Source organism: Haemaphysalis longicornis, unplaced genomic scaffold (assembly GCF_048455015.1).
Source record: "Haemaphysalis longicornis isolate Haplotype H1 unplaced genomic scaffold, Haemaphysalis longicornis Haplotype H1 scaffold_6, whole genome shotgun sequence".
NCBI lineage: Eukaryota > Metazoa > Arthropoda > Arachnida > Ixodida > Ixodidae > Haemaphysalis > Haemaphysalis longicornis.
Genome location: NW_027526407.1, coordinates 89,539,105 through 89,563,549, shown reverse-complemented (window position 1 = coordinate 89,563,549; position 24,445 = coordinate 89,539,105). Strand labels below are relative to the sequence as shown.

The 24,445-nt window shown below is 46.2% G+C and overlaps 1 long non-coding RNA gene across 1 annotated transcript in view; it reads left to right on the top strand.

The window, feature by feature from the left end:
- Positions 1–11,033: 11,033 nt before the first annotated feature.
- LOC144141753 (uncharacterized) overlaps positions 11,034–24,445 on the top strand; it is a 71,304-nt gene continuing 57,892 nt past the window's right edge. The window contains exon 1 of the long non-coding RNA XR_013316691.1: positions 11,034–11,179. This is a non-coding gene — a long non-coding RNA (uncharacterized LOC144141753). The remainder of the gene's footprint in view (positions 11,180–24,445) is intronic.

Below are 24,445 nucleotides of genomic sequence, written 5' to 3'. Positions count from 1 at the left end.
TGTTTTCTGTTTACGTTTGCCAATGTTTCTGCTAGCAATCCGGGAGTTTTAGTTTAATGAGTGATTTTAGTTCACGGTAAGGCACTGACATTATGTCCACAGTTCTACGAAGAGCAGCAACAGCTGCGTCACTATCAGCAGCTTCATTTTGTGCAATTCTACAATGACCAGGAACCCAGCAGGCAGTGATTAGGAGGCCCATCGTATATGCAGCCACGATAGCGTTTATGAGCGAATTGAAGACTGAGTTCTTATGCGGCTTCGCTAAGGAAAGGGATGTCACCACACTATGAGAATCAGTGTATATGACCCAGCAAACTATTTTGTTCTGTATTATGTGATCTATAGCTAGTGCAATGGCTTGGGTTTCACCTGTGAAAATGCTACTGGAAGCATTTAGGATTTTCGAAGCGCAGAGGTTCGGTCCAAGTACGGCATATGACAATGCAGAATTTGTTTTGGGCGCATCTGCATAGAACTTTGCAGATTGATATTTATGCTGAAGACTTAAAAAGTGCTGTTGAATTAACGCACTAGGTGCTTTGTTTTTGTTTATACTTGCAAAAGACATGTCGCATGCTACAGGCGATAGCTTCCGTGGGCCTAACACATCAGCTAAGAGGCTATGTACGCGCCTTTGAAAAAAATGTCCGAGTTGGAGGCTACAGTATTTACGGTTATTGCATAGGGCTGCGGAAGTGACGGCCGCTTAACGAACAAAGATACAGTGGATGTGTTATTATTAAGATGTACGATTGAAGTTTTAAGACTGATGTTGTTTTTACAGCATTTAACAAGCAGGTGTAAGCACGCTGCTTTTCCAATGTCAGGTTCTACATACAAACGTTCTGACGCGCTCGTACGAAAAGCAACCGTCGCCAACTGCAGGCCTAAATGATAGACAGGGCCCAGTAGTTTCAGAGCAGCTGTTGGGGCTGACTGATACCCTAGGCTACCATAATCAAGCCTCGATCTTACGAGGCTGTTGAAAATTTCCAATGAGCATGCTCTGTTCATGAAATATTGCTGACGTGACAGAATCTTTCTAATATTCAGTGCGTTCCTGCATTTTATTCGTAATTGTTGAATAAAGGATAATTATTCATCCAGCAGGATGAGAGGGGACAAAGCTAAAATGTTTATCGGTGAACCCGTGAAACATTATTATAGCTCTTCTTGAAAGCGCGCACCACCTGAATGAGTGAAGGACATAAAGCGCGTTCGTAGCCATGCTCGCGCCGCGGTTTGTAGCGCAATGGGAATGGCGCCACGTACCTGCCGTCGCGGCCAGAGAGTCGTGGGATCGAAACCGGGCGCCGCCGCGTAGAGACCACCACTCCTCGCTCGCAAAGCTTGAGACTTCCCACCGGTCCGTTGAGAAGCCCGCCGACAACGTCGATGTTTGTGGTGATTATGTAGGCGTTGTTTCGGACGATGGAAATCTCCATGGGTAAGTTGGTGAATTCGGTGTGTGACATTTTAGCCACCTTGGCCGTCGCCTTCTGCAGAGCGTCTTGTGTCACGTACCCCCGGTACGTGTCTTGAGCTCGCAGGCGATGAACAACCACCTCTTCTTCTTTCTCTCCTCCTTGTTGGGTAGCAACGAACGTGTTGAGCGTGTTGACCTATTCGGCCAATCTTTGCTATCCAATCCCTAGGGTGATCCTGCCACAATCATCATCGTGGTGCCATGTACAGAAGCAACGAGGGACGGGAGAGGGCCTGAGCAAGAGGAGCTTCGACCCTAAAATTTGCGCTCTTTTGCTATGCGGATGGACTTCCCTTCAAGAGTCACACAAGGGTCTGCCCGCATGCCCCGGAGCTTACTAAAAAGCAGGCAGCTGATTTGTCACAGTTAAATTTAAACCGTTCGCATTTGCCCACCTTGAGAGGCTGTTCACTTCAAGTTGGAGTTGTCTCTCACAAATACCCATATTGCAATATTTAAAACTAATCTGGACATTATCCACATATACAGAATAAAAGAGAAAGATGGCTAAACTGTTTAAAAAATTCATTTTAACGATGAAAACTGAACAACTCAAGACACCTTCCTGGGGTACACCATTTTCATTGATGAAAGCGCGTGATAAGTCGCGGCCAATTCTCACTCGTATGTCCTGTGGGTCAGATAGGCTTATATAACATGTAACATACTGCCACAAATTCCGAATGAACAAAGATCGAGTAGAATGGCGTAACGCCACGTAGTATCATAGGCCTTTTTAGGTCAATGAATATAGACATACAATGTTATTTATGCACGAAGGGGTCACGCGCGTATGCCTGAAATGACACAGGGCATTCGTTGTACACTTTGCCGAGCGAAAGCCCGCTTGACACTTGTCTAAAATCCACTTATGCTCGAAAAAGTAAAAAAGGCGTCTGTTTATTATTTTCTTGAAATGCTTGCATGAACAGCTTGTTAATGCAATTGTCCTGTAGTTGGTAGGTAAACAGTTCTTTTTCCCTTCTTTTAGTATTAGAACTACAATGGATTCTTTCAAAGATTTGGGAAGGCGTCCTGCTTGCCATATTTTATTGAATAGAAAAAGAATTTTTGCTTGAGTATCTTGATGAATATGTTTTAACATTTCATAAGTTATTTTGTCAGCCCCTGGAGCAGTTTTTCTGTGGGTGGAAAGTGCAACTGGAAACTTGTGTTTGCTTAACGGGCAGTTGTAGCCCATGCGGTCTTTTTTTTTCCGCAGACACTGCTGTTCTATTAACTTTTTGTTTTCCAAGAATTCTGCAGTGGGGTGATCAGAGCTGGATACACTCTCAAAGTGTTCCCTAAGAGCGTTAGCTTGATCTTGAAGCGTGTCTCCAGCTGTGCTAACAAGTGGTAGGGTGTGTCTTCCGTGTAGTGCACTAATTCTTTTCGAAACCAGTGGTTGTATCAGTGTAAGAGTTGATGGAAGAAAAAAATGTTTTCCAGCTGTCAGTTTTCGCCTCTCGTCTAATTCGGCGGCCCTTTACATTTGCGCGTTTGAAGGCAACAAGATTTACAGTAGTTGGATACCTTCTGAGGGCTGCGCAGGGTTTATTTTCTTGTTTGCGAGCTATTTTGCATGTCTCGTCGCACCAAGGCGTCCGTTAGTAGTTGTTTCTACTAGAGGTGTGAGGAATTGAGGAACATGCTGCCACTATTATGTGTGCAGTAATTATATCACTGGCTTCATCAATATCTAACTTTTCTATTGAGGCATACGACAGTTGGGACATCACCCTGAATTTTTTCCAGTCGGCTTTCTCTGCACGAAATTGCTGTCGGTGTGTTGGAATGGTAGTGCTATCTTTTGCGGTTAATGCAACAGGGAAATGGTCACTACCTTAAGGATTTGGTGTTACACTCCACTCTACTAATGGACAGAGAGTTGCAGAGCCGATTGAAAGATCGATCGCGGAGTAATTGTTGTGGGTTGTTCTGTAATATGTCGGCTGTTTTTTGTTAAATAAGCAGTGGCCTGAAAAGATCAATACTTTTTCATTTTTATAAGTCTTCCTTGTGTATCGGCACGTGCAGAGCCCCACAATTGATGATGAGCATTAAAATCACCCATCAGTATAAAAGGCTGCGGGAGTTGGTCAACTGAAGTTTCAAATTCATTACCTTGGAGATTGTTATCTCGAAGTATATACAAAGAACAAACAGTTATTAGCTCACTAAAGATAATCGCCCTCATGGCAACTGCTTCAAGGTTAGTTTGAAGGGTTATTTGATAACAAGCAATCGACTTTTTAACGACTAAGGCAACACGTCCGGAGGACAGAGTGCAGCCATCTCTATCCTTCTTGTAAGCCGTGTACTGTGTCAGGAAGTGTTTGTGTTTTGCGTTCAGATGTGTCTCCTGGAGACAAATTATCTCTGGCTTGTGTTCTGGAAATATTTCGTAAATGTCGTCAAGGCTTTTCAACGGGCCCCTACAATTCCACAGTATATTATTTTGCAACATATATATCGTTTTTGGGACGATTGGCCTGTTTGTTTACGACAGTTTTGGTATTTATTGCGTGGTGGGCCTGTCACTCTTTTTATTTGTTTTCTATGCTCAACTGAGGGGTGCCGGTGCTTCGACAGCTCTGGTGCCAGCGCGGACGGCGTTACGTCCAGTCCCTCAACGGGCGCCGCATGAACAGCTAGTGGGTCAGGCTCTTTCGGGCGTGCTCCGAGAGGGTTGGCGTCTTTGTTGGCGGCGTGCGCTGGAGGCACAGAAAATGTGGAGGTTGGAGCCGGTCCTCCCAAGTCCATGTCCCGCAACCTCTCAAAAACACTGACGGTGGCTGCATCAAACACCGCAGTGGCCGCACCATCTCCAGGGGTCTTTGTAGCCACTGCTGGTGCAGTCACAGGCAGCGGACGACGTTTTGGGCTGCTGAGGGAAGCACAGCGGGGAGCGAGGATGGGACCAACTCAGCACGGATGTAGTGGGTCGCCACCGACACCAGATGCGGCTCCACCCCCGGCGAGCCGCGTAGGCATACCTGTTAGAAAACATGACATGTTTTCTCCGCGCTTCCTGGTAGGAGATGTTTTGTGTTACTTTGAGATTGATTATTTGTTTTTCTTCTTTGAACTTTTCACATTTTCGGGAATAGGCTACATGTGGTTGTTCAGAGTTGCGACATTTCAGCTCATCAGATGTACAGTTTTCGGATGGGTGATCGTGCGCTACACACTTGGGGCACGTTAGACGTCCGCGGCAGGAGGTTGTACTGTGCCCATACAATTAGCACTTGTAAAAATCGACGTGGGTTGGGAATGTATGGTCGAACTTCGCAACGCAAGAATCCTGCAGCGACTGACTGGGGAAGAGGCTGCGATCAAAAGTTAGAATCACATGCTTCGTGAGTATTTCATTTCCATCACGCATTATCATTATTGTCCTGACTGCAGTAACCCCTTGGTCACGCATTGCATCTAGGATGTCAGAATTGGTATCTTTCAAGAGGTCAGGTACAGAGATTAAACTTTGCGAGCTCTTTAGGCTTCGGTGTGGAGTGCCGGATAGTTTGATATCACGCATCTCAGTCTGACTCAGGAGTTTATGGGATTGTTCTTTGGTTTGCACTTCAACGAGAATGTCGCCTGATGTTATCTTTTTCGCCTTACAGTTTGCGCCAACTACACTCTCTATGAACTCAGCCACAAAAAAACACTGATTTATTGGCGATTGGTGAATCTTTATCTACGGACTGTATTACCAGAAAACGAGGGAAGTGTAACGGCTTGTAAACAGTTGAGTAGAAAGCGGTGGGAAAGCAATTACTTCGGTGCGGGGTGCGAGCCTCTTCATGCCTCGATCGTATGGTTGGGGGGATTATACCATACGCTAAGGTATACAGCAGGGAATGGGGGTACTTTCTTCTCGAGCCTTATCCTGTTAGCTAGAGAGTTCCCGGATCTCCCTGCCTGGTAAACAGACAGCCAGCCCTTCCGCCGGAGCTTGACCTGGGCTCCGACGGCCACCGTTTGAAGTTTCTACCCTTCACCTTAAAACACATTGGCACGGTTGATCGCAACCTATGTATGGTGGCTCGGGGTGCGCGGTGTCGCCAATACCGTCACCAATATTACTCAAGGTGCCCCGTGCGGGGCGCTGCAACCCCACACCCCTCGGTTCTTTTGCCTGGCCCAGTGGCTAAGTAGCCGTTTTGCTGGTGTGAAGGTATCTAGTTCCATTCCTAGTATCTCCCTAGCAGCATTTTTTTCCTATAGAGCGCACTCCCCGAGCCTGCTCATTGGTTCCTTCCCACATCACCACTTTCTATCACTCTTATTGGCTTACCATGTTGTCTCTCTCTACTTCGACGATAATGATACTTTTCTGTGAAAGATTCGCAGGCCTAACTACACCGCTGTTAAAAAAATGTACGCTCGTTCAGGGCATCCCTCTGCGCTAATTAAACAGCTAAATAAGTAAACAGAAGGGGACTTCGAGGAAGGGTTTCTCTGGAGGGTCCCACTGAATACCTTTGGAGGAGCAAACGTAATCCCTTCCGTGCAAAGAATTCCTTCCTATTTAAATAAGAATTAAACTCCCCTTGGGGTTCTTTGCAATTAGTGTGACATATTTTGATATCGAACGCAATATATGACCTACAATTGGTCAGTATAGGCACAGAAAAGTGATCATTTGTCCTGAGCAAATATATGTCTGTATGCGATCAGAACATTTCTCGAACAAAAAATTCTGAGATGGGCACGTTTGATACTTCCGAGTGTAATGTGCTAAACGGGACAAATTACCGCGGACAAACAAGCTTAAACGACGGCATTCATTACAAGAAAACAGGAACAGTCCTTGGGCAGAAACGCCCCCAAGAGAGTTCTACCAAATAATGCAGTTCCACTTGTGTACTTTTTATACATGTAAAAAGATGCGCTAAAATGATTGTGGAAATGGCAAAACGGAGAAAACGTCGACGTGAACGAGTACGCAAAAATTAGGAATGCAGGAAAATTAGTATTTCGTGGCAGACAAGCAGAAAGGGATGACGGTGGGTAAGACAAATATTCCCCTCAAAGCAATCCCGCAACTCTCCTTTCATGGTTTATCTCTAACGTGCATGCGTAATATTCGCAGCGCAAGTAAAGCTCTTACTTCCAGTTTCACTGTTTTGGTGAGCATATTGGTAGTCAAAATTTGTGGTTTATCTTCACAAATACGTTTTTTTATGCCGTTAAGGGTATACGTATTTTATGCTATTTTATTTATCTAGTTGCTTTTTACCATCAGGAACAGAAGACATCGCAGGCGGGAGCGGTTAGAATATGTATAATACGAACACAAACGCACTGCGAGTGTGTTATACGAAGGTATATTTACCTTAATATTAGGTATGGGCGAATAGTGAGTGTGAGGTGCGAAGCGAATTCGAAGTTAATGGCGATTTAATCAAATAATTTCGCATCAAATAGTTGAAATATTGAATATCACAAATTACAAAGATAGGTACTGCATGACGCAACTAAGAAATAGAACTCACGTAAGCACAGCATTTTTGTGGAAATACTGCCACTTCCATATTTTAAAATTACATGCACAGTTTTCCCTACCGTATTCCCAAGTTTTCTTAAAGAAATACCTGTTGTACAACTCTCTCCGGGAAAAGCAGTTCCCGCCTTTAAACAAAATTTTCCGCTGTAGAGAACGCCTCTTACATCTTTCGTGAGTGGCATGAATTTAAAGGTACTTTTGTGCCTCCTTGACCAGGGTTAAAGTAAAGCCGGATGTCATGATTCTGCTGCCACTCAGGAGGCTATCGATACCGTGGCAACGCAGGGGCGGCCATGAGTAGTGTGTCAATTGTCTATCGTAGTTCACGGAGGCAGCTGTACTGGTTACTAATCTAATATATATTCCAAGCAGATACGGAAGGAATGCAAACACCAAAGCAATAACTCGATTTAGATTAGATAATGTATAATCACACGCAAATAGTAGTCGTCAAAATAGAAAAACCACGCACAGCTGGCTTGAGAGCTTTTAGCGCCACCTATAGGCCCCCATAAAAAAGCAGTATTGTAGCCGTTAGCGTAACCAGCCACAGACAAGCGATGCTTAAGCAACAGGCGGACGTTTTGCAAAGTTTTCTGAAAATTCTGTGTTGAAACGGCAATACAAGTGGAAAGGCAAGGTTTCGGAGACTCAGAAGCGGTGTCGTTTAAGTGCCGTCTTAGAAGGGTAAGTCTGAGGGCGGCCGAGAGCTTCAAGAACCTCTAGGTAATGCAGCAACTTGGCACTGACTGAATTGTTCGGGATGGGATTTCTTCCGACAAGCCGAAGATGACATCTAGGAACACATCGAAAAGGTTCGCTTTTGGCTGCCCATTCGAGAGCGTCGAATACTTCGAAAATTTGAATACCTGATTTCAGAATGAAGCGAATAGCGAATAGAGAGCACTGAAATCGAATAGTCCATAACAGAGAATATTCGCCAAATAGGAATATACAATTTTACCTAAGGCGTCGTGAAAAAATTTGGCTGATGGTTACGATACTCCCAAATCCGAAATTTGTGCGCAATTGAAGGGCAGTCATCAGGATGACTGAGCATACCCGCTACGTGTCACGAACTGATCGCCGCATCATTGATCACACAAAGGTGCGTGTTATACTGCGGCACTTTGTTGTAGCACGTCGACACGGCGATCTCTGTCTTCCGCCTTTTACGGTACTTCCATGCTCCGCTTTCATGCTCACTTTCTCTTCGGTTGCCTCGTTGTTGTCTCGGTAACGTCGTTGCGCGTCAACGCTTCGCAGAATGCCTGGCACCGTCTTTGCACACCACCCTCCACCTCACACTTTTGCCATTCTTTCATCGACTGCTTTCCTGTTCGTTCTAAATATTTTCTGTCTTTTGTTGCTCCGTCATTCGCCCGGGTATAACGAGGGATGACAGATCCGCACAGCCAGAGGAGCGTACGCCTAGGTGGTTCTCAATAAAGGATGGTTATTTGTAATAGATACAAGTTCTGCGGATTCACGCATCCAGTATAACGGGGTGTAAACGATTGAGCGAGCGTATTAGATTTTTAGTAGAACAAGCACGAATACCTACGAATCAGAATTTGACATTCACATATCTACCGTAATACAGGCACAAACGAAAGCCGTACAGATTCCTCAGAAACTTCGCAGTTCAAAAATAGCTTGTCCTGCTCCACGATTTTTTTAACTGTGAAGTATCTGAGGACCTGTGAAGTTTCTTTTGTAGCCGTATAGCTGCATTGAGGTATATGTGAAATTTTTCTTCGCAGAAACTTACCCCACCTTGGCAATTTCAAGTAAACGTGTTCGATGTATGAATACGTATGATTGAGAGTGATCAAAACAATCAGAAATTTATGATTTGCGAAGGCCTAATTCGGGCTTCTTTGTATCAATGTCAATACTACTGATAAAATGCGACTTATCAAAACCGGTACCTCTATGAACAGCATTTAGCCTCAAGTTTTGCTTTTCAGTGCAGTTTGAGATCAGTTAGCATGTTACCGGGCAGTATTGACTGTTCGGTATTTCATTGGGTTCAAGCTTCTCTTCTGGTTCGACCAACTTCGAGAAAACAACCGCTGTCAGCGGTAGAACGGGACGCTCATTCCGAGAGACAATACACACACTTTTCAATGCAGTAATGTGGCGATGGTGCTACTTTTTTGCTGTTTCCAGAATTTTTTACAGTGTAATATTTCCAGCGTGATCTTCAAACAAATTTCTTGAAACTTGTGCAGTGGGATTCTATTTTTGAAAAGCATCGTCAAATCAAATTCCGTTTTTACACAACGACTCAGCGTGCAACACGCCTTCGTTTGGAATCATTCTTACATTGAAGCCTCAAGGGCGAGTCATAACTGCTCAGACGGATTTCAGTACCCCTTAGAATTCACTCTGCCGACGTTGTAAAATATGCCTTGCCACCAAAAATCCGTTTCGCTGTTTTACACTTTTGTTAAAAGTCTCCTGGAATGTGTGGAAATGCATTGGGCCGTTATGGGATGTCTTGCTTTATGATGATGGTCGGGCGTTAATGGCGCAAGGCCGACTTAGGCAAACAGAGCCAAAATATGCTTTTATGTTAGGGATGAATAGGAAACACGGAAATCAGTTAAAAGAACAAAAGAAAAATCAGTGAAAGACAATGAGGATGGCTGGTGTACAGGCCAGTTTCTCATTGTGCGCGGTATGAAATTAGTCTGAAATTTTTACTTCCGCTAAATATTTTAAAACGCGCTCTACCGGAAACTTGGAATCGTCAGGAGAAAAACGCTGGGTATGGTAGGATGTGTGGTCTATAGAGTTGGGTGAAGTGCTTCTCTGTTACTGTGTCGGGTTCTTCGCCTTAAAGAAACATCTTGCTTGAACAATTCGTACAATATCCTTGGTTTAAAAAATTTTCTTAAGGGTTACGCTACAATCCTCTAGTAAGTCCATTCCTTAAGTGAAAGATTAAGTCAATATCTTATAAATCTCCTTCTGTGTTGCGTTTGTTCTGAATGTCTCTTTGGGATGTGTCCTAATTAAATTCTGTAATGAAGACATAAGCTAGCGCTCTTTTAATCAGTATTCCAAGTTCTCAAGCATTCTTCTTCAAGCCGGTTTCACTAAATGCGACGCTCAAGCAGCTGACAATTGCCATTTTACATGAATCATTGCCATTAGTCCTGTATTTTAATGGGCCACAAATGACTTTGTCAACTGTAGACGCCCTTGTGTCATCATAAAAAAACATTTTTGGCTTCGCTGCCGCAGACACAGGTCGCTGACGAATTCGTTTCAGTTTATTTGAATTTATGTAAATAATATCGTGTCTATGTTTAAATTACAACTTGGTTGTCTCCCTATTTTTGGGAACTGAAACGCGCTTTCTATTGGGCTAAAATACGGGCTCTATTGATGAGTCATATTTTTGTTCACAGCGAAATACGGTTTTATACCACAGTGCTTTTTACAAAAATATAGCGTTGTGGAAGTTTTGACTTTGCACACCAAGCGTTGAGTCAGTGTTATTAGGAATGTATTCCACGTGAAGGCAGTACCATATGTTACACCTAGTACGATCTCCTAAATTTTTGTACAAGTCGATGTATTGTAAGCAGACGTTATGCTTACACTCCATTTTCCGGCCGTTGCTTCTGTTGTTTCTATGGGCACTAGCGCAGCTTCCCCCAATAATTCTATTTCGAATATTACGCTGGAACACGAATGTTGAATGTTGCGGAAACACGAACTTGACATTTTGCTTGATGACAAAATGTCAAGTTTAGATGTTTTCTACTCGACAGAGCTTGAACGCAGCAGTTGGCAAATCCATCTTTCCTAAATTACCCGTCAAACGTGGTTGCTGCTTTGTTGACTTTAGAAAGCCAAAGGACTGTGTTTGCAGGCATGTGTATAAATATATATATATATATATATATATATATATATATATATATATATATATTTAAATTAAACACATACATACCTATATCGCTACGTATAAACATATATCGATTTGCTTTCGTGCAGCAGACGTTCAAATAGCCGTGATGTGGATTGCCGTGTTACTCGCACTATGCCAGTGCTATACATCAGCGGGTGCGACGCTTCGCCGTAATTATAAATTCGGAGATATCATAACTATGGACTTATTCTCCCGGTTAAAACGGTTAAACAACACGGTTAACCTTACGCAAGTATATAATACTTCACCTCTATTATTGTCCGACCTTATTGCACGGGAGCATTTTAAAAGTTTTTCTAGGGTTGAGAAACTGAAGCGGTTTGACCAGACTGTCTGTCTGTCTGTCTGTTAGTCCCTTCAGTAAAATTTCCACATGGCCGAAAATGACGGCGTGTCTCATTGTTTTCAGAAATACAGCTTTTGCCATGTCTTCTACATTTCCTGCTTACTAAAAGTAAAGGAACCCTTCCACAGGATGGAGAGGAAATTCAAGCATTCGCCAATACTCCCCGCGTTTTTCAGTAAAATTCAGGTTAGATGAAGTCTACGATAGGAGTTAAAAACAGCATGTAGAAACATCGTCAAAGAGAATAGAGGTAAACTTAAATTGTAAAAACGTTTTCGGCGTGTTGCGCTGATACTGAAAAAATACTTGTGTGATAGGACACATGTCACTTTCATTTTTTGGATTTCTCTATTACCCCTTCTACAAACAGCGGTTTGCATGAAGGCTTTATACTAGAATCACTGTTATTTATAATTTACAGCAATGAGTTTCGTAATTGCCTTTCTTATTAAAAATGCTTTTTGTACAAAAACGCTCAAGAGACGACCATTTGCACTTCGGATAAAACTATGATGAGTTAAGTGACAAAATTAAACACTGACTTGAATAAGAAAATTATATGTGTCATAATAAGATGCTACAAACTAATAGAACGAAAACTACACTTGCTGTGTTTAGCTCTAACGAACGAAGCACAACTTTATTTCCTTCAATTTACATTGCACTGTAGCAGCAACCAACAGCTTAATATTTCCAGTTTTTCAGTTGGACTTCAACATGAAGTAAGATCTTGATGCTACCTAAATTAAAAAGAAAATCGCATATCCCATGCGCGTACTCATCACACCCAGACTGTATTTCAGTAGCCAGGCATTCCTGCGCTTGTTTTTAATTTGTTCACTTGCATATACCTTATTGCATCAGCTCTTCGGGCAATGCATACAAAAGTCATCTCACGTCTGTCCAAATTCAGAGTCAAGCGCTTAGGATCATCACATGCAGCCCGTACATTGCTCACACGAATGCTCTTCTAGAAATATCCAACATTTTCGCAGTTGTGAAACTCTTTAGGCATAGTCTGTGTATATGCCTCTCTCGACATACGAATAACCTACTTAACCTCTCATTTTCTCTGCCTCATCGCTTTCAAAACCCATCGTCACGATATCTTCGACCAACGGTAATATAATCGAGCGTAGTTTCGAACTACGGTAAACAAACAGCCCATTTTAATAAATTGAGCATTCGCAATGCATTTCCGGAGATACCTAAGGACCTCAAAGCACTTCATTAGTTCAAAATACTTCGAAATCCAATATCAACAAACAACGTTAACAAATCTTGGTAACATGTAATGTTTTAACAGGGATGCGAACAAAATTTATAGTAAACTTTTATTCAAATTTTACATTCCGCATTCTGGTTAGTTTCGGTTCAAAATATGGTGTTTGCACTTCTTGTTCATTTTCCAATTAGTAGAAACTCATTGTAATTGTTTTTTGTTCATTTATGTAGATGCTTGTTTTATATTTATATAAGGGTTAACTTGCGTCTAGGCGAACACAACATCTAACACCATGTAATAGAATTAAAATTATCTGGATATGTATTCTTAAAACATCCTTTTATTTGAATCAACCGTTTTCTCCACTTTGCGAAATCCCTTATATCTACATTTCTAGGATGTACCGTTGAGGTTTTTAATATCTGGACCTCCTTCTGGGTGTCCTGATAATGTACCCAGCCTTCTGTTTCCAATAAAATTGGATGAAAATTTTTCTTAACTTTCCAAGCCGATGTTGGCAGAAAAGAAATTGCGCTGTTTCAAGCCGATCCGAAGACATTGAAAGGAATGTAAACGCTGGCGGCACACCGACCAAATGCCACGTCTCTTTGCCTTTCGAGGCTGAGGACGGCGATGAAGACAAGAGGCTGTTGCCGGCAACCAGAGGGCCGGTTGCATGGGGTTTCTCACAGTGCTGCAGGCAATGATTCATCAGGCAGCCCTAGCCGGCCGCCCAGTTCAGGATGGCCCTGGTTGTGTTGCTCTTGCCTAGTGATGGTTCTCGGTCATTAGTACATTGCGAATCGCGGTCATTATTCCAGCAAAAATACGTGTGATCGAACTTATTTTCATACGAAGCTTGAATTGGCCGACTTCTGCAGGCAGTAATGCATCCCCTGAACTATTTCACATCAAATCCAACGCTGTCCCGCGAGTTCTATGGGTGCAGTTCTCGAGTGCTCTATGCCAAAGAAAGTGTCACCAATACACAAAAAAGGGTAATCTGGGTCCCACCCTACTACGAGGTGCAGGTCAATGAACTGGCCCAGCAGGACTAATCAGCGGTTCAGGAGGCGAGAATAGACGCCCATAACGATGTACAAATACATAGATCGTCACTATAAAGAACTTAGGAAGAGATATCCCAAACCAGACCATTCTCTAATCAGAGCCCCAGAAGTCATATGGACACAATTCCAAGCAGGGACCTTTCTCTGCCCATATCTCTTCAACAAGATCAGACCGGATAGTTACGAAAAAGCAAGTCCCAACGGCAGGAAACCGGGCACACTGTAACACATAATAGGGAGGTGTAATTTTTCCAACTTTCCTCACCTCTTCTCCCCCTCCTTTCAAATCAGCCCTGAGCGATGGGAGACCTTATCCAACCCCGCGCTGGAAGGAGAGCTTGCACTGCATCCCAGGAGACACGCGTACCCGGAAACTTGTGTAGCGAGAACAGGACACCAATCCACACACCGCCAAAACAGCACTACAGCGCTCAGTGAAGTTTGTTCTTCTCTTATAGCCAGCTTCATGTGACTACTTTCCCGAGGTCTTCCCTTCCAGTCACCTACAGCCCTGACCTTACACCTTCGCAGAAATAATCAGTCCAGGAAGTATAAAAGAAGGCGCATGCATTGTCCGACTCCTGGTCAACCCTTCTTCCCCACACCACTAATCCTACACATCGCATTGACACCTACGAGTCTGGGATTGTTCCCCCATGACTAGTGTGTCAGTTTCCTGTCACACTCATGGAGGTAGCGTCAGTATTTGCTAGCATGTAATTTATTGATTTTAAGCAGATACGGAAAAAATGTAAATACCAAAGTTATGGGTTCACTAATTAGACGATTACATTCAAAGGCAATTAGTAGTATCCAAAATAAGAAAAGTGCGCACATTTAGCTAGAGAACTTTTAGCGACACCTATAAGCTCCGGTGAAAAAATTAATACTGCAGAAGATATTGTCCGTGGCCTCCACCATCCAATGCACCAGAGACAGGCGACAATTTTGAACAGTATCACGCAAATTCTGTGTCTAAATGGCAGTACAGGTGCAGAGGCTCAACGCGGCTGTGTCACTAGTGGTGTCGTTTCAGTGCTGCCTTTCAAAGTTATGTGGAGGGCGGCCTGACGGCTCGTCAAGCCGTTAGGAAAGGCATCAATTTGGCACATATGTTATAATGACACACGGTTGCGCGGTCATGCGACAAGCCTGGGATAAAATGTCGGCCGATTTCGACAATTTTGGCTGCATACGTGAATTCATAGGAGCCAATAGCAGATGTCGAGCATGATGATGATGATGATGGTTTGATGTTTATGGCGCAAGGCCAACTGGGGCAAAGAGCGCCAAAACAATAGTCGTATATGAGAGGTGATACCTTAAACACTGAGTAAAATCAGCAAAAACAAAAGTAAAATTACAAAACGACAATGAGCATGGCTGGTGTATAGGGCCAGATTTCATGATGCGTGATAGGAAATGAGGTTTAAAAACTTGACGTCCGACAAATACTCAAACACACGTTTCACGGAAACAATGGCTTCGTCACCTAGGAAAAACAATGGATGTATGGGAATATGTTGTCTGTAGAGTTCTCTGAAGTGTTTGTGTCGTGTTGTGTGAAGTGCCTTGCATGTGATTAGTATGTGGACTACGGATAGGGCCTCCCCGCACCTGCTGCACTGGGGTCTAGAAGATCCCGTCAGCAGATACGAGTGCGTCGCATGGGTGTGCCCTATCCGCAGCCTACCCAAGGCGACTTCCATGTGTCTGTTATGTGAGTCAGATGTGTACCGTCCCAAGTGTGGCTTTATTACATGTAGTTTGTTGTCTGTCTGTTCGTCCCAGTGTGTTTGCCATGTTCTGCGCAGGTGTTGTCTTATGTGAGGCTTGAGGTCTGTGTAGGGTATCGTTGTAATGTCTACAGTGTTCCTGAGTGCAGCTGCAGCGGCCCTCTCGTCTGCCAACTCATTCCCAGCGACCCCTGCGTGTCCTGGGACCCAGCAGAGGACCAGCTCGTGCTTTTGTACATACACGGACATGATAGTGTTGAACACAAGATTAACTATGTGGTTTTTGGGGGGCTTGTGCGATGACAGTGCGCGGACAACACTCAAAGAATCTGTATAGATGATGGAATTGGGAATTTGATTTTCAAGAATGTGTCATACAATCAGTAAAATTCCATACGCTTCTACTGAAAAAATTGTTGTGTGCACGCTCATGGTTCTGGCTGCATTGAAGTTTGGACCATGAGCAGCACACGACACCATAGTGGAGGTTTTAGAAGCGTCACTATAAAATTCTGCACATGTGTATTTAAACTGCAAAGACAGAAAGTGCTGCAGTATTGCAGCTCGTGGTACACGATTTTTGTCAAGTCTCATAAAAGAAAGGTCGCACGACACAGGGCGAACTTGCCAAGGCGGTAAACTGTTAGAAAAGAATGTCCTGTACACATCTAAAAACAAAGCACTGAGATCCGAGGCTTGCTGTCTCACTCTAAGTGAAAAGGGCAGAGGAATGGATGGGCGATTTACAAAGAGCACAGATGTTGATGTATCGTTAAAGACAGGATAAAAAGGATGATTATTCAGCGACGAAATTTTAAAAGCGTAAAGCAAGTCCATATACGTTCGTTGGTTCTCAAGGCTCCACTTATCACACTCGACATAAAGACTCTCAGCAGGGCTAGTGCGAAAAGCACCCGAAGCAAGACGAAGGCCCAAGTGTAGCACTGGGTCCAGAATTCGCAAGGCTGTCTTAGTCGCCGACCCATACACCACACTGCCATAGTCTAAACGAGACCCAACCAATGTAGTATACAAGCGAAGCAGGAGTTCTTTGTCGGAACCGTAGGATTGGTGGGAGAGAACCTTAAGTATATTCATTGTTTTGAGACATTTATTTTTAAGTTTCTTGATGTGGGGAATGAATGTAAGTTTGTGATCAAACACAACACATAAGAACTTGTGCTCCTTGTTCACAGGAAGCGACACGCCATTAAGATGAATGTCTGGGTCCGGATGGACACCGCGCTTCCTGGAGAACACAACGCAGGAGCTTTTTACAGGATTCAATTTAAAACCATTCTTGTCTGCCGAGCCAGTAAGTTTCTTTACACCAAGCTGGACTTGACGTTCGCAGATTGACATATTGCATGATTTATAGGATATCTGGACGTCATCTACATACATGGAATAAGAGATTGTACGTGGCAGTGCCTTACCAAGAGAGTTCATTTTTACTATGAAGAGAGTGCATCTCAACACGCCACCCTGTGGCACGCCATTTTCTTGCACGTGAACCTTTGAGAGTGCACCACCGACTCTTACTCGGAACGTCCTGTCTGACAAGTAACTGACAAGAGCGTTCAACATGTTACCCGAAACACCGAATGACTTGAGGTCGCTAAGGATCCCACAACGCCAAGCGGTGTCGTATGCCTTCTCAAGGTCGAAAAACACAGTTAAACAATACTGCTTGTGCGCGAAGGCATCCTTGATGTACGAGTCAAGAGCTAACAGTTGATCGTTCGTCGATCGCCCCACCCTGAAGCCTGCCTGGCAGCTCTCGAGAAGACCGTTGTACTCAAGGAAGTACACGAGCCTGCGATTTATCATCTTCTCGAAGAGCTTGCACAGGCAGCTCGTCAGGGCAATAGGACGGTAACTTGAGGGGGATGACGGGTCCTTTCCCTCCTTCAGGAAAGCTACAACTACAGCCTCCTTCCAAGAGTTTGGAATGTGCCCCGAAAGCCATATCTTGTTATATAGGTGTACGAGTGTTAGAAGAGTGTCTGCGTGTACGTGTTGTATTATGGTATATGTAATGTTGTCTGGGCCTGGAGCTGAGGGTTTACACGTGGTCAGGGCAGCCCTCAGCTCATGTAGTGAAAACAGGGAGTTGTAAGAAGTCTGTGATTTGTTGTTGTCGTGTAGTGACTTCTTTTCACTAGAGTCTTTATACCTCAGGATAGTGTTCGTGTAGTGTGCTGAACTGGACACGTGTTGGAAGTGTTGTGCGAGTGTGTCAGCCTGGTCTTCGAGTGTGTCTCCTGTAGTGCTGACCAGAGGCAGGCTGTGAGTTTGTTGTCCTTTGAGTTTGCGTATTCTCGTCCATACTTTCCGTGTGTCTGTGTAGGAGTTTATGGATGTTATGAAGGAACGCCAACTCTCTCGTTTTGACTCACGGCGCACACGTTTTCCTAACGCCTTGGCCCGTTTGAACAAAATGAGGTTACCCGACGTGGGGTACCGACGAAGGACACCCCACGCCTTGTTCTGGGCCTCTCGCGCTCGCCTACAGTCCTCATTCCACCACGGCCTCCGCTTGGTTGCGCGGGGCACCAGAGGCGTGGGGAATGGACTTTTCGGCGGCGTCGAGGATGTGCGCCGTGAGCAGTTGGGTAGCTTCTTCAACGTGTAGGTGTCCTATGGATGTGTGGTGTAGTTGGGATGTCTCTGTAAATGTATTCCTGTTAGCTCTTGCTTCATTAAACCTTTTATGGGAAGATGGACTGCTCGGGCCTGTACCTATATACGTTAATAAAGTGGGAAAATGGTCACTACCATATGGGCCCGTGCCCACACCCCACTCAAGACATGGAAAGAGAACTGCGGATCCAATAGCCAAGTCAAGATGCGAGTATGTATTGTGTCCTAAGTTACGGTATGTAGGCTGTTTTTTGTTGAAAGGGCATGCTCCTGAAGATGTAAGGAATTTCTCTATTAGGCGACCTCTGGCATCCGTTCTGGAGGAGCCCCAAAGAGGATTGTGTGCATTAAGGTCGCCTGTTAGAATGTACGGTTCGGGCAGCTGGTCGACCAGCGCCTCGAAGACAGAGCTCGGAAGTGCATAATCAGGAGGAATGTAAATGGAGCATACCGTTATCAACCTATTAAAAATTATTGTGCGGACGGCTACAGCCTCAAGGACGGTGTTCAAGGTGACAGGGTGGCATGCTAAGGATTTGTGGGAGATTATGGCCACACCGCCAGAAGAGTGTGTGCAGCCATCCCTGTCTTTCCTGTATACCAGGTAACTATTCAAGAAATTTGTGTGTTTGGAATTCAGATGTGTTTCCTGGACGCACATTAAACTTGGCTGGTTGGCATGCAGAATCTCATGCACGTCATCAAGATTATTCAAAAGGCCTCTGCAGTTCCATTGAACTATGTTTTCTCTTCCCATTATGATGTGTTAGAGCTACTGGAGTGTGACTGTTTATGTAGGGTCTTTCGGGGCTTGCACTCTTGGGAGGGGCTTTCTGGCCTTCTCTACTGACCTGGAAGTCGCAGCCCGTTCCTTCCGCTGCGATGAAAGCCGGAAGGGCTCGACGTCCATGTCGTCATCTGATGGCAAGGGGGTGCCCAGCGGACTGGGCCCCCTTGACGTGGTACCCTTTCGGGCGTTCTTTGCCTGCGCTGCCAGTGCCGAAGGCGTGGGGAGCACGACAGATGGCACAGGCAGTGACGCAGGGGAGGGGGTCGCTGCGACTGCCTCCGTCTCCATCTCGTCCGGGCCCTTGCGTGTGCTTCGGGCCGGTGGAGAGGAGAAAACGCTGGGTGCAGCAGCATCCCCACCGGACGTGGATCCCACCACAGCCGCTGCTGGCTCAGCGAGCGGTGCCGAGGCGGGTTGGGCTGCAAGAGGCAACCCAGGGGGGGGGGGCGGGTGCGGGACCAAGTCCGACTCTCGGTACTGGGTCCCCGCCGAAACAAGACGCCGCTCCGCTCTCCGGCGAGCTGCGTCGGCCTACCTCCCCAGGGGAAAAGAGGCGAACCTCTTCCGCGCCTCTTGGAAGGTGATGTTTTCAGTGATTTTGAGATTTATTATTTTCGTTTCCATCTGGAACCTTTCACACGTGCGGGAGTACGCAGCATGAGGTCCATGACAATTGCTGCACAATAATTGTTGAGCCTGGCAGTTATCTGTATCATGATCTTGGGATGAACATTTTGCACACGTTGTTTTGCCGCGACAGGAGGTGTTGCCATGCCCGAACCGTTGGCACTTAAAACAGCACCGCGGGTTCGGGATGTAAGGCCGGACAGAGCAATGAATGAAACCTGCTTTGATGGATTCGGGGAGTGTGGAATGGTCAAATGTCAAGATTATACGCTTTGTCATGATTTGCTTATCATCTCGCCGCATGGTGATGCGCCTCACTGCCGTCACGCCCTCGCCTTTCAGACCTTCGAGCAGATCGGCTTCCGTCTCATTTATCAGATCTGGCTCAGAAATCACACCCTGAGAGCTATTGAGGCTACGGTGGGGTGTGACTCTGATGTCCAGATCGTCCATGCGATTTTGGGTAAGGAGGCTTGTGGCTTGCTGGTGAGTGTTCACCTCGACCAGAACTTCGCCGGTTCTCAGTTTCTTGGCTTGGAAAGACTTGCCAAGGATGCCTTCAAGGAATTTGGTGATAAGGAACACTGACTGGGAGGAGATGGGATTTGACTTGTCAAGAGATTCAACAATCAAGAAGCGCGGATAGTTATCTGGCTTTTGGGATGCAATTGTTGGCAAGGGTGGGAATGAAGCTTCAGTGCGGCCCCTTTTCGGGGGCCGATCACGTTTGGGGGGGGGGGTTGGAAAATGCCACATGATACATTGGAAAGCAAGGAGACGGGGGTACTTTTTTCTTTGACCTTACCCTGGTAGTCAAAGAGGTCCCGGAGCTCCCTGCCTGGTGAACAAACAGGGAGCCCATCCGCCGGAGCTTGACCTGGGCTCCGACGGCCACCGTTCGTGGTTTCTAACCCTCCACCTATAAACACATCGCCACGGTTGGATCCAGCTTTTGTTTGGGGGCTCGGGGTCCGCGGTGTCGCCAACACCGTCACCAAGATTGCTCAAGGTGCCCCGTGCGGGGAGCAGATGTCGAGCAATTTGATCGCATATTCAACAACACCCAATGTTACCCCATCTATACTTTATATACAATTTTACCCAAAGCTTTGACAAAACTTGGCTGACACTTACGATACTCCCTAATCCGAAATTTGTGCGCAGTGGAAGTCCAGTCTTCTAGACGACTGTGCATCCCCGGTGCATCTCACGAAGTGATCGCTGCATCACTGATCGCACGAATATGCGGGATATACTGGGCCATTTTTGTATCAGGTCGCCGCAGGGACCAATGTCTTGTGCTTTTTAAGGTACTTGCAATCTCCGCTTCCTTCCTCGATTTCTCTCGGAGCCAGGGCTGGGTACATCAGCACAAGGTTGGTCTCCGATGCGCCGTGAGTCCGTCGTTGGCCAAGCCCCATAGAGCTGCACCGCAATCAGTGCGTCGGGCTCTCTCTATTGCGTCGTCAGGGATATTAAAGAGTGTCACAAACCCCTTCCCTCGATGATTATGTCCGCTAGCACAAACCAAAGATGAAGGTGGCGAGGCAACAGTTATTTATAATTTAGCAGGGTGGCCGGCCCGTGAGTTTTCACGTGTGCCGAGATTGCTGGAGTGACTGAAATCACAGAGAAGATGCATGACTATGTTTTTAACTATGTATGTTTACTTCAGGACCAAGAGATTACAAGGCAACGCCCTACACAAGAAAAAGAAGAAGAAACCTTCAAATTGACACCTGTCTTGTGCGCGCAGGCACTACTCTGCCTTACAATAGGCACACGCACGCGCTGGGCAGCTAACGCACTGCGCTAACTAAATAACGACGACAAAAAATCCAAATACACAATGTGGCCAAGAAGGAGACACTCTATCCGCCGTTGCCTATGCCTTAACCTTGGACCACAAAAACATAGCAACGACGAAAGCTGGACGCTACACGCGAAGCACTATAGAAGGCAAACATTTTCTTACACCTCGACAACGCAACTCCTAAAAAATAATAAGTGCGCAACACGCAAAACACGCTAGGGGACAAACATCGTCACCCCCGACCACAGCAACCTCTATAAAAATATACCAGTCTGCAATCTGTACACCACACGCGAAATGCCCTCAAACATCCTTACCCTCGACAGAAACAGCTACAAACAAAATAAGAAAAAAACTCTCAACACGTTAACTACAAATGACGAAAGAAAAACCAGGATGAGGCAGATATCTTAACACGAGGCAACAAACAAATTGCGAAGGTGGGGCGCGGCACAAGCAATGGCCTGTGAGGCAAACGTCTTAGCCAACCGGCGTGGCAACGTGTAACCGCGAGCGGAAAGTCACGGCGGACGGAAAGTCATGGCGAAGTCGAGTCGGCTTCGCCGGGCAGACTCTCCCGTTTTAGGGGGATCCGGGTGCGGAGTAACGTCGGCCTTGAGACCTGCGATGACGACGCGAACTGGATATCGTAGATGAGGCGCTCGTAGTTCCGCCGTGGGCTTACCGACGGACGTCCGCTAAGGCCGCCTCACGCCCGGACCCTTCCCAGCGTATTTCACGTTCGAAAATCTCCAGCCCACTCCCCCCCGACCGCTTGGTCGCGCTTAAATAAACTTCCGCCGGCCGCCGGTCTAACCCGCAAACCTGCTCTGTCGTCGTCGCCATTGTTCCTCTTTTCCTCCCTCCTGGGGTGCCCAACCACTGGCCACCATCGCACGTGCGCGTCCGCTCGCGCGATCGTGACGTCAACCCTTCGCACCTGCACGAGCGCTGCAAAGTCGCAGTCCGCTTTGTCCTCGTAGCCGGTACGGCGAAAGAAAGGAAGCGAGCAATAAACCGAATGGGGTGCCCGTACCCCGAGCGGGACAAAAAATGGCTGATCCTCGTGGGGGGGTGCCGGCAGTTCGGCCGCCAGAATGCAAAAAAGGGAGGGCCTGGCCTGCAGTTTGTGACACTTGCTCCCTCCAAAAGAATACTGTTGAAGAGTATTCTAACCTACACCAGCAATAGGCCACCACATATACACGCTGCTCTAGACAGGGAATAAGGAAAAGCAACAAAAAAGTTCGTGACCAGTAAGTCTCTCTTTTGGTAGCACAGGTCCGATGAATTGTTGAGACAAACACTCACGAACCTGATCACCCTCGCACCTGCAGAGCGCCTACGGTCGAACGCACTGCGCACGTTCACATGCCCCCACATCGCGCACACAACTGTTTGAGTTTTTCCGGTACCGTGGACGCTCACCCCTGACGCACTCTAGGTACATTTACGCAAAAACACACAAACCTAGAAACATCGCACACTTCGTCCTCGGGATTATGCAAAAAACAAACGCACCCTCCACTAAAGCACATTTTACGTGCTTAGAAAACACACGTGCGCTATACTACTTACGAAACAATGAATGCGCACCACACCCAAAAAGTCATCCCTGTACACACACAAAAAAAATATTTCACCCTACGCCGAAAATTTATTTGGGTGCTTCGAGGACACAAGTGGCATTACGGTGACAAGGAAAAGACTACAGCATACCCAACCATGCTACTGGTCTACTATCTGCTATGGTCTACTATCCAAACACTGAAGCTACAGCAAGCTGTCTCAGCCTGCTCGGTGATAGTGCACGTCTCGGCAAACGGTTCGCGTGACAAGATCCCCGAGAGATATACAAAATGACAATCGCCCAGATGACTCCTGAACCCCACGTTCGACGGAGTGGGCAGCATGCCACACGGCCACCGGCTCCTCTGTCTCTCTGTCTCGCGGGAGTCTAGAGCTCCGCGAGCGCTAGCCTCCACGTCCTTCACGCCTTGCGAGCATCGCTATCTCACGCGCATGTACTAACTGCTAGTCACGCCCTACGGATGCCGGAACACAGCTGAACATAATAGCAGCTCGCCACTCTGACGAAAACTAGGGGCCTCAGCCCACTCTCCTCGATGACGTTTCTGACCCTTACAGTCATCTATTTTGTCCTCTGGCTCAGACTTTCCACGGTTCGTTAACTGCGCCCCGGTCTTGTATCTGTCGCCCCCTGGCTCAGAATTTCCAGGGCTCGTTAACTGCGCGTAGTCTTGTTTTTCTCACCCTCTGGCTCATACTTTCCACAGCTCTTTAACTGCGCCTCAGTCTTGTTTTCCTTGCCTTCTGGCTCAGACTTTCCGTGGCTCGTCAACTGCGCCTCAGTCTTGTTCCTCTCGCCCTCTGGCTCAGAATTTTCTCGGCTCGTTACCGGCTCCTCTGTCTTGTTTCCCTCGCTCCCTGGCTCAGACTTTCCACGGAATATACTGCACCTGAGTCATGTTTCTCTGGCCCTCTGGCTCACACTTTCCACGGCTCGTTAACTGCACCTCAATCCTGTTCCTCTCTCCCTTCCTCCCGTATCTGTTTCGTTCCAGCTCTTGCAAATTACTGCACTGGCCAACTAGGTATATCTCCACCATATGGTTCTTTATTTCTCGTCCAAACCTTACCCTCTCTCTTTGCCTTTCGGCTTCCGCCGGAACCTTATTTTTCGCATTCAGCTTCCGCTGACTTCACCCTTCTTTACCACTCGGCTTCCGTCGCCTCCTTCTTTCTGTGCAGTTCTTCATTACGCTCTTCTCTACACCGTGCCGTCCCCTGCCGTACCATTTCCATTAACCTATTTCCTTCCAGTCCCAAAGCTCTTCCCTGTTCAATGCACCTGGCCATCTCCTCCGCCATGTCGAGCACGAGCGATGCAGGGCACAATTCAATTAAAAAAACGCGCGACGCACCAGTTAGCTCTGCTCCAAAGGAGCCTCTCAGACTCCAGCACCCTCAACACGTGGCCGACTGGTCCGGCCGTGGAGGCCACCTAATGTCACAGACCCCTGGCCTCAAAAATTATGTCCGCCAGCACAAACCAATGAAGAAGGGCGCGAGACAAGAGTTATTTATATTTCACCAGGGTGACCGAACCGTGATTTTTCACGTGTGTCCAGATTGCTTGATTGATTGAAATCACACCTGAGATCCACGACTACGTTTTAGGGGCAAAGCTCATCTTGCTAGGGTCATGTCCCATCCCTCGTTGCTGC